The sequence below is a fragment of the Heterocephalus glaber genome, unplaced genomic scaffold (assembly GCF_053883595.1).
Source record: "Heterocephalus glaber isolate CG9 unplaced genomic scaffold, H.glaber_assembly_v1.0 deba00001564, whole genome shotgun sequence".
Lineage (NCBI taxonomy): Eukaryota > Metazoa > Chordata > Mammalia > Rodentia > Bathyergidae > Heterocephalus > Heterocephalus glaber.
The window spans coordinates 17558592-17569176 of NW_028258351.1; the positions used below are offsets into that span (position 1 = coordinate 17558592).

The 10585-nt window shown below is 45.0% G+C and overlaps 1 pseudogene; it reads left to right on the forward strand.

The window, feature by feature from the left end:
- Nucleotides 1-4524: 4524 nt before the first annotated feature.
- Nucleotides 4525-5965, forward strand: LOC101720352 (NACHT, LRR and PYD domains-containing protein 1 pseudogene; annotated as a pseudogene).
- Nucleotides 5966-10585: the final 4620 nt, after the last annotated feature.

Sequence of the window (10585 nt, forward strand, 5' to 3'; positions counted from 1 at the left end):
TACTCTGCTTGTTCTCTCTGACTGGTGTCCTGGGGAGTTCTGAAGAGACCTGCACATGGGCAACCCTGAGCTCAATTTTGGGCTCTGAGCCCATCCCCTTCATTGTATCTCCCCTCTGCCTCCCTCTGGTCAGTTGTGTGGTTTGAGGGTTATATCCCAGGAGTCCAGGTCCCAGGCAATGGAAGAATTCAAGGAACACAGAACAGTGAGTGTAACTCAAACCCATTTCCTTATTTCCCATCTCTTCATCTTCCCATGGCCCTCTCCTCATCAGCTTTTCTGCTAGCCCTGGGCCCAGCCCCAGCAGCTCCACATAATCTGACTTCTAGTTTCTCCTGGTCCCATCAGGGCTCCTCCCTTTTATATCTTCATACATTTCCTTTCTCCTCACTCCTTCCAATATTATCAATCAGCAGAGGCTCCAGGCCTTACAAAGCTGCATTCTGAGTGCTACATAGTTTATCAAGCCAAGAGAATTGATACCTGTGAGAGTTTTCCTTTGGGAGATGGTAGAGAGTCCCCATTACTCTATCTGCCTGTTGCCCTTCTCTACCCACTCACTCACCCCTGACCCCATGAACATTCGTTCCCAAGGATTCCATGACTAAGGAAGAAATAGCCAGCAAAGTCCAGCATCTCCTGGGCTGTTACTTGAAGCTACTGGGAGAAGCAGAGCTCTTCTGGTGCAATGCAAGCTCAACCAGAGAAGATAAGTGCCTCAGAGGTGGCCTCACAGTTGATGGCTCAGTACGGGGGACAGCAGGCCTGGGACCTGGCCCTCAAAATTTGGAAGTAGATGAGTCTGAATGTGCTGTGCTCCAAGGCCCAGGAAGAGGTGGCTTTGACATCAAGTGAGTAGAAAAAAGCCCCAACTCCAATTCACTGTGGTCCCCATCCCACCACTGAACCACGCCACAACCAGGGCCATACTCATTGTGGTGACTGGGACTGCTCTGTCCAGGGAGGATCCAGGCCTCTGACTACGCTGGATCTGGGAGGCTTGCTGAGGGCTTACTAAAATAGTACTATGTCCTCTCATTCAAGTGCTGCCCCGGTCCCCATGTAGTCCTCACCCTGCCGGGGTGGGGGGAGGTGCTGCCAAAGCTGGACAGGGGAGAGGCTAAGGTTTAGAGGGGCACTGTGGGGGATGGGCACGGGTTTCAAGCCTAGGTCCCAAAAGGAGCACTTGCCTAGCATTGTAGTTGTGAGCACAGACTTAGGAGCTAGGGAAAGCAAGTCTCAGTTCTGACACCACCGCTCTGAGCAAGTTACTGCACCACTCTGTCTCTGTTGCTTCCTCTGTAAAGTGGGAGAGTAAGAGCTTGCCTTTTTGTGCAAGTTAAAAGAAATAAATCATGCATTTAGCCGAGTCTAAATATACAGTAAATGTTCAATAAATATGAGCTCTTGCTATTGTAGCAGCTGCAGCTATTATTATTGTATGCAGCCCCAGTAGGCAGAAGCTCATAGCCCCATATGAGGGAGCTGAGTGATAAGGAGGAGTGGTAACTTACACAGAGAAGGAGTGCGAGAATGGAACAGGTGCATGGATTTCCTGGACCCTGGATCAGGACAGTTTACCCAGTGCTATCTGTGGGAGCATCCTTCTTTGGATGAGTCTGTGAAGGAAATTGTTCAGGGATGCAGAGTGTTCCTAGGCTTTTCCTCATCTCTCCTGGCTTAGACTGAGAATTTCCTCAACATGAAAAACCCCAGCCTCAGTCACCTGGATCTTGCTTCTGCCCATCTGACAAGCCCCTTACCTCTCTGTCTCATTCCTAAGCTGAGTTTCCCTCATTCCTGAGTTCCCCGGCTTCACCAAAAACGATGTTCCCCACCCTGCCCACCTCAAGAAAGATGAAGTTCTGTAGTTATGAATGCCTGGACTACCCTCTGAACATAAAAAGAAAGCTTTCTGAACCACTGCTGGATAACATATGAACACAGCAGGATGGGTGAGACTTGCACTGGGCTGAGAGCCCTGGATGGGGCTGTGGTTCAGCCAGTGAGTCTGCACAGGCAAGCATCTATCTGCAATGGGACTTGTGTGGGACACTGTGGAGAAGGATGGAGAAGCAAGAATGGGCTTGAAATGGCCTTTCAGAGATCTTCTTCCTGTGCTGAGACTGCTCCCCTTACCGTTTGACAGATGGGGAAACTGAGAACCCTATGAGTCCTGCAGTGAGTCTTATCTAACCCAGGCCATGTGTGACATGGTCTTTGCCCAGGCACTGCTCAGCTCCTAACCTTGGTGGGCACTGATGACCCCTGGGGTCAAGCTGGTCCAGAAGTTCCAGAAAGGGATCTGGGTTCGTTCCTAAGCCCCAATCACTTCCCTTCCTGATTTCTCTTATTTTGGTCTTTGCCATCTGAGCCATCCAGACTATAAACCTCAGCATCTCCATACCCAGCTCCTCTTCCTCTACCCTACTACCATCAAAGTTGTCACTTCTTCCTAGTGCAATAGGCCTAAAGAAAGAAGCTCACAAGCACTTAAAGGCACAACCAGGGATAGAATCTAGAATTATCCATGCCCAGAGAAGTTATTTCTTCCTCCAACCTGCTGCTGCTTTCTGAAAGTACCACCACACCCTTACTCTTCCCCTTTCTTATATGCCTACCCTAAACACCCTACCCCCAAGCCCTGGTGGTTACTGGTGTACTGCTTACTGGTATAAAGTAACTGGTGGTTACTTTATTGCTCTGAGATTTGACCTGACTTCATCCACTTGTTGGGTGACTGGAACAAGTCATTCCATCCACTATGTCTCATTTTCCTTATCTGAGCAGTCATGCTACTTAGTTTTCATTCCTTTTGCTGCTTCCTGCTCTATGACATGGAATTTGCACCTCTACAACCTCCATAGAAAAGACCCAGCTTTACAAAATTCTATGTTAACACTCTCCTGAAGACATGGAGATGCTCACATCTCTTTCCTCACAAAACTCCCTGTTAGGCCTCCACCAGCATCTTCTGTCTTGATCTTCCTTCTGCATTAACTTTATAGCTCTTCCCTTTTGTAACACATGGAGCAATTACCCTCTGCTCCCCAACTTTCATGGCCTGAATTCCAGTGCCTAGCAAAACTGTCTGGCAGTAAAACGTGACCATCATTACCCTCCTTAGGTAGCTATGTGTAACTATTCATCGTTACTTAAGATAGGGAACTCAGTCTTCCTAAGTGGTTAATGAAAATCTTTCTTCCTAATATACACTGTACTCCCATGAAGAAGTTTTAGGCTGCTAAGAAATTTATCTATACACGGTTGTAAAAATAAGACTATTAACACCCATATTATAGGATTCAAGAAAGGAAGCAAAAATTTTAAGTACACTTGATTTAAAAGGATTTAAGTATGTGCATGGCCACTGATCCAAGAAAATTAGGAGACTTGGGAGAATGTTACCCCCAAAGAACTAAGCGTTATCTTGGCACCTTAGGCAGATATAACCTGAGCATGCAGACCGTGGTTGTGGCCCTGGGGAGCAATCCTAATGTTTACATTACTAAACTTGCTCCCTTGGTAAACAATAAAAACAGATCTATCAATTATGGTTTCAGGGGTAAGGGACCCTCTGAAGCCAAAGTCTCACAAGGTGAGAATTGATTGACCATTCCATACTGCAACACAATTTTCTTAAACCTCCTTACAATGGTAAAACAGGAAGGAACTTGAACTCTGTATGAACCCCTTCAGCTACCCTGGCGTGAACTGGGCTTCAACATCCCCAATGAGTCACCTGCATTATCTCTAAAAAAATTCACCTAAGAAGACAAGTGACAGACATTCAACATATTAGGAAGGGAAAGATGAGGAGGGGGTATCACATTCCCCAAGGTACAGATGAGAAAACCAAGACTCAGTGGGGCTAACAGCCCAAGTCATGGGTTTAATGAGGGCAGAGAGTTGTACCTATTTATTCAGTCTTTGTTCCCAGTTCCTGGCATTGAATAAGCCCTTGATAAGTATTTGAATAATTAAGGAAAGTTATAGGGAGTGTGACTTGGTCAAGTGAAGACTTGAACCAGAGTTTTCTATTTCAAATCTCATGTTCCATGAACTTCACAAACCCATACATACCACTGTCCATAGCCAGTGCAGTGTGTGGCTTGCAGTAGATACTTAAATCTACTTAGTTATTGAATGAATGAGTAGATGGACAACGCTATTCTATATAGTTAAGTTCCATCTTTACTTCCCTTTAATAGATACTTCAGAAAGGTACAAGAAACACAGAAGCCCTGCCTTACCCAGTCTTGGAAAAAGAATTTGAGCAGAAAATTTACACAGCTGATACTTTTACAAAAATATCACCCTATCCAAGCCCAGTGGCACAAGACTGTAATTCCACCTACTCAAAAGTCTAAGCCAGGAGGGTCACAAGTTCAAGCCCAACCTGGACATCTTAGCAAGACCCTATGTCAAAATTTAAAAATTGAAAAATTGGGCACAAGACATATCTCAACAGATGGTCAGTTCTATCCCCAACATGCCCCCAAAAAAACAAAAATAACAAAAAACATGACTTCAGAGGCCAAGAACCCCTTTTCAAAGAAAGCTGATTTTCACAATGTGGTGAAAAAGCAAGAACATTTGATTGAGATCCAAGATTTATTTAGCCCAGGCCCGGGTAACCAGGAAGAACCTCACACAGTCATACTGTATGGGGCTGCTGGAATTGGGAAGTCAACACTGGCCAGGCAGGTGAGGGGAGCCTAGGAACAAGGCCAGCTGTAAGGGACCACTTCCAGCATGTCTTTCACTTCAGCTGTAGAAAGTTGGCCAGGTATAAATTGATGAGTCTCACTGAGCTCATGGCAAGAAACGGGTGATTCTACATTTCCCATTGGGAAGATCCTGTCTCAGCCAGAGAACCTGCTCTTCATCTTGGATGGGGTGGATGAGCCAAAACGGGTCTTAGAGGATCCAGATTCTGAGCTCTGTCTGCACTGGAGCCAGCCACTTGCAGTGCCTGCACTGCTGGGCAGTTTGCTAAGGAAAACTGTACTTCCCGGGGCTTTGTTTCTGATTGCAACTCAGATCACAGTGATACAGAAGTTCATTCCTTCTTTGGCACAGGCATGCTGGGTAGAAATCCTTGGCTTTTCTGAGTCTGGAAGGAAAGACTATTTCTACAAGTATTTCACAGATGAAAGCCAATCAATTAGAGCCTTTAGCTTGGTGAACTCAAACTCAGCACTCTTGACCATGTGTCTCATGCCCTGGGTGTGCTGGCTGGTCTGCACTGGCCTGAAGCAGCAGATGGAGCAAGGGGAAGAACAACCACTGACCTCTCAGACCACCACAGCCCTCTGCCTTCACTACCTTTCCCAGATTAGCCACTAAAGTCAGAGCTTAGGGCCCTCTGCTTTCTGGCTGCTGAAGGAATCTGGCAAAAAGAGACCCTGTTCAGTCCATGTGACCTCAGGAAGCACCAGGTAGATGAGGCCATCACAGCCACTCCCTTGAAAATGGATATTCTTCAAAGCCACCCCAGCCCACTGAAATACAGCTTCACTCACCTGTGTTTCCAAGAGTTCTTTGCAGCAGTGTCCTTTGCCTTAGAGAATGAGAATGAAAGACATGAACATCCTGACAGCCTCAAATGTATGGAAAAGTTGTTGAAAGTGTATGGAAGGCATGACCTGTTTCAGCACCAACCCTGCACTTCCTGTTTGGCCTTTTAAACAATCAGAGGGCTAAGGAAATGGAGAATATCTTCTCCTGCAGACTGCCTTGTAAGTGGAAGTGGCAGCTGTTGCAGTGGGCCCAGGCAAAGGCCCCAACCCAGCCACCATACTCTCTGGACTTCATCTACTCTTTGTATGAGACTCAGGATGAAGAGCTCCTGAAAGATGCAATGTCCCATTTCCAAGGAACAAGAATGTGTATCCAGACAAACATAGAACTCCTGGTATTCACTTTCTGTGTTAAATGCTGTAGCCATGTGACGCAACTTTAGTTGCATGATGGCAAACATCAGGGACAAGCATTTTGGTCCCAGAAGGTAGTTACGTGAGTATCCTGAGAAGCCCCTCTTTCTGCTCCTCTCTCAGTCCCAGAAGTCCCCATGTGCTGAGCCCAGAGGCACTCTCACTTAGCCTGTCCAAGGGTTAAAGGGTGGAGGTCACTGGTGACTGTTAACTGCCCAATCTGTCTGCCATCCTCTGTCTACCTGTGATCCGCCGTAGGCCTCACCATGTGCCAGAGCCCTGCTTTGTCCTATTGCCTCTACTCTTGCCTCTGTGAAGACTGCCTGTCTTCTCAGCTGGTCATACAATCACCCTCACACTGACCTTCACATTGGCTCCACCCTCTCCATAAATCAGGGAGCCACCTGCCTCTGCTCTTCTTTCTTCACATGCTCTTCCCCTGAGAAATGGCTCACTCAGCTATTTCAGCCCCACTCAATGGCAATGGCATTAGCCCTGAGATCTTCACCCATCACTTCAGAATGCATATGTCTGAGAGAGAGTCCTTGATTTTTCACCAAAAATTAATATCCCTGCTTGTGTGAAAGAGTAGCTTTTAAAACCACCCTCCAATCTCAGCAACACTGTAAATGTCCCCTTCCAGGCTCCCAACACGTATTGCAGTTTTCATTGTTCACTGTGAGTTTATTTTCCCCTTTATATGATTTTTCCCATAAATATTCATTAGTACTGTTTTTGGACTGGAGATGTGGCTCAGTGAAAGTACTTGCCTGGCCTTGCGTTTAGGCCCCAGCACAGAAAAAAAAAAAGCACTGATTTTATGTCATGACCCATAGATCACAAATAAAAAACCCACAATCTCTGCCCTTAAGATATCAAAGACTAGAAAAGAACAGACAGATATCCATCCAATTATGGCAATAGAGAATGATGTCTATGATAACAGAAATACAGACAGACTAGCACAGTGGCCCAAAGAAGAGAATGATCACGCAAGTAGACTGAAAAGGGGGTAATTCTCAGAGGAAGAAATATTTTCTTTCTTTAGGTCTTCTATTTTCAGATTTTTAGTTTTTTGACATAAAACCAATGTTCATTGTTGTTTGTTTGTTTGTTTTTGGTACCAGAGATTGAACTCAGGCCCTTGTGCTTAAGAGCCAGGCAGCAGCACCACTAAGCTAAATCCCCAGCCCCAATGTTCATTGTTTAAAAAATTAAGAAAATATAGATAAGCAAAAAGATGAAAATGAGTATCAACCAGAATTCCAACACTCAAAAATGACCATTTCTAAGAACTGAGGCAAACACTTTTTGTTTTTTCTATATACTTTTCTATAGGAAAAATTGAACTATGCTATACATTTTGTCTAATGGCCAGCTTTATTTTCCTAATATATTAAAGCTCCTATTACTAAGAAAGCTGATTCAGCCAGGAGTGGTAGCACAAACCAATAATCCTGGAGTTTAGGAGGGGAGGATAAGGCAGGAGGATTACAAGTTTGAGTTCAGCCTGGGCAACTTAGCAGCTTAGCAAGATCTTCTCTCAAAATAAAAACGGGCTGGGGACATATCTCAGTGTGAAACCCCTAGGTTCAATCCTCAGTACTGCAAAACACAGAATAAAAAAATATATGGTTCAATACCAATTTCAATGACCATATGATTTTCTCTAGGGAGAGAACGATGGCTTATTTGACCATTTCCTTCTTCCTGGCCATTTTAGGTTGTTTCTAGTTGTTCATGGCTATACACATGATGTTGGCCTTGAAGGACCTGCAAACAGGCATTTCAAGTGGCAGAGGCCTGACGTGAGTCCTTCTGAAGATTCTTGAGCAGGCATGGAGGCAGAGGTCAAACTGGGGCAAGAGAAAGAAGGTACAGAGCAGGAGCACTTGGGATGTACTGTGGCAAATGGAGCCTGGAGAGAACGCCATGGGAAAGTTAAAGGTTTCTGCTGCAAGTGGAGAAGGCAATATAGAAGCACCTAATCAGCCAGGTAAGGCAGGGAGCATGGTAAGAAGACTGCTGTGCACAAGCAAAGAAGTCCAGAAAGAAAAGGTGAAGACCAACCGAGGCTTTGAGAAAGGAAAGGAGAACCAACCAGAGACATTAAGGCAATGAGGATGAAAGGGTGAGCAACTTCTGGGTATCTGACTTCTATTTAAGCTGCATGTATTTTCAATAACACGTTTTTAACTTCTCATTTCAGCCATTACAAACATACACCTGCAGCAGATAAATCATTTTTCGAGGCCAGGCATGGTGGTGCATGCCTGTAACCCCAGATATGAGGAGGATGAGATAAGAGGATGTAAATGTGAGGCCACCCTAGGCTACTTAAAGAGACCTTGTCTCAAAAAATAAAAAAGGCTGAGCATCTGGCACAGTGGTAGAGCATTTCCATAGCTTGCATGAGGCCCTGGTTCAATCTGCAGTACCATTTAAAAAAAGAAAGAAAAGAAAGTACAGAAAAAGATATCCTTAGATAGTTTAATTACTATATTTGATTTCTTATAAATTCATTAGATTTGTGAAATTTGAATAATACACTTTTAGCTCTGTGTTTCAGTTAACATTGATCACCATCAGTTTTTTTTTTTTGAGGTATGTGTACCATTTATACTACTGAATGTATTAAACCTTAAAGCTGTATTAGGATTTCGGGAGACCCTAACATATATAATCCTCACACAACCTCTGTGGCAGGAGTCACTATTGTTGTCTTGTTTGTACACCTGAGGATACTGGGTGAGGCACAGGGAAGGGCTCCTCTCACAGAGGCAGCTGGCTCCAGAGCCTTTGTTGCTCACCTCTGCATGGTCTTGCATACCTGAAATATATTGGGGCATAACAGGTAAATCTGTTAGTGAGGTGTTGAAGTAGAGACATCTGGCAAGAAACCGGAACTATCACTCAGAAGTTTGGAATAGAGGTTAAGTAGTTGGAGCCTGGAAGCAAATGACCTCAGGAAATCAGTGTCCAAACATAAAAAAAATTACGTAGGTGAAATCACACAGGGCTGGGTCTATTCTAGCACTCTCACATAAAGTCCATCATCCTTCTCATTCAGGACACAGATATTCTCTTCAAGAACATTCTCCTTTGCTGTCTTTCTATTCTTGGAAGGGAAAATGGGCCCATGTTAATCCATAAGGACAGCATCAGGTATGATCGTAGCCAATATCCCACCACAAAATCATCCTCAAGCCACCTCTCCTGGGTTCTGCTCATACTTTCCATGTCCTTTTCCTTTCTGGATTCTCATACTAGAATTCTGTACCAAAGGGGGACAGGTATATCTACAATGATGGGAGGAAGACTGTCAAATGTCCTAGTTCCTCCTCTATGCCAGGCCCTGTGCAAAGTACTTCAGATTTTAAAGAAACAAACAAACAAACAAAAACTATCTTCCCCTGGCCTCAATAAACTCCCAGCTGAGGCAGAAACAGACACAGAAAATGAATGTATCCCCATGACCTGCCAAGGGCCATACAATGAAGAGCCGCACAGAGGAAGGTTACCTGGCCCAGGTGAGGGGCACAGGGGCAGGTGGGAAGGTGAATCAGTCCTGGGGTAGAAGTGTCATGCCAGCCTGGTATTCAAGGGGACAGAGCCCCACTCCATGCTGTAGGACTGTGTACCCCAGACCCTGAACATGAAGGTCACATCTCTCTCCCTCAGGTCCAGGTGGGCCCCACTCACAAATGCCAATTGGAAGGTTTCCTTCTCTATCCTTGGGGACACTAGAAGCCTGAAGGGGCTGGATCTAAGTGGAAATCCACTGAGTCTCTATGCTGTTCAATGTCTTTGTGAGACCTTGGCTCACCCTCTCTGCCACCTAGAAACTTTGTGATAAGTCTGCCCGAGTTCTCCTCTGGAGCTGGGAAGGACTGAAGGCAGAAGCCGGGTCTATGATGAGGGATTGTTTTTTGCATTCATTGCATATTCATCTACCCCCTTTCTGACCCTGCATTGTGACAGATGCCAGGGCTTCTATGGGAAGCAGGCGCATGTAAGATTCTTATCTCAGTTTTTGGGACTGACACTGCAAAAGCCCACACAAAAACTCCAGGGGAGAAAATTTCCATGGGGAAGTGATTTTAAGGGAATCTAAAGAATACAGAAGATTTAACCAAGTGAAGTGGGGAAGAATGTTCAAGCAGAAGGGATGACATCCCTGCCCCCACTCCGCTTTGCTACTGTCTTACCCCTATACTTTCTTTATAAGTACTTCCTTCTTTAACATTTCACATACACGTGAGATCATGCAGTATTCTTCTATTACTGGTTTATTTCACTTCTGGATTTCTCTTGAAATACACAGATTAAGCTGGAATCAAGAATTCTTTGCTATATATACAGTTGAGCATATTACATAGGTAAAAGAGGACTTGCAGGAAGGGAGGGTGGAAATCTCAAAGATCCAGAAAATGAAAGGTCAATGGAAGGGCAGCAGTAATGGAATCAAGACACCAGAGGAAAAGCCTTATACTACTCTGAGACAGAGAGATAGAGAAAGACAGTGTGGGCAGAAAATGACAGCTAAGAACAAGATACTGAGGGACAGCAAGTGCTTCAGGTCCCACCGCAGTAGCATCCTTGAAGTAATAGCCTGCAGGCGCTGTCTTAAGTACAAGGCACACACTGCC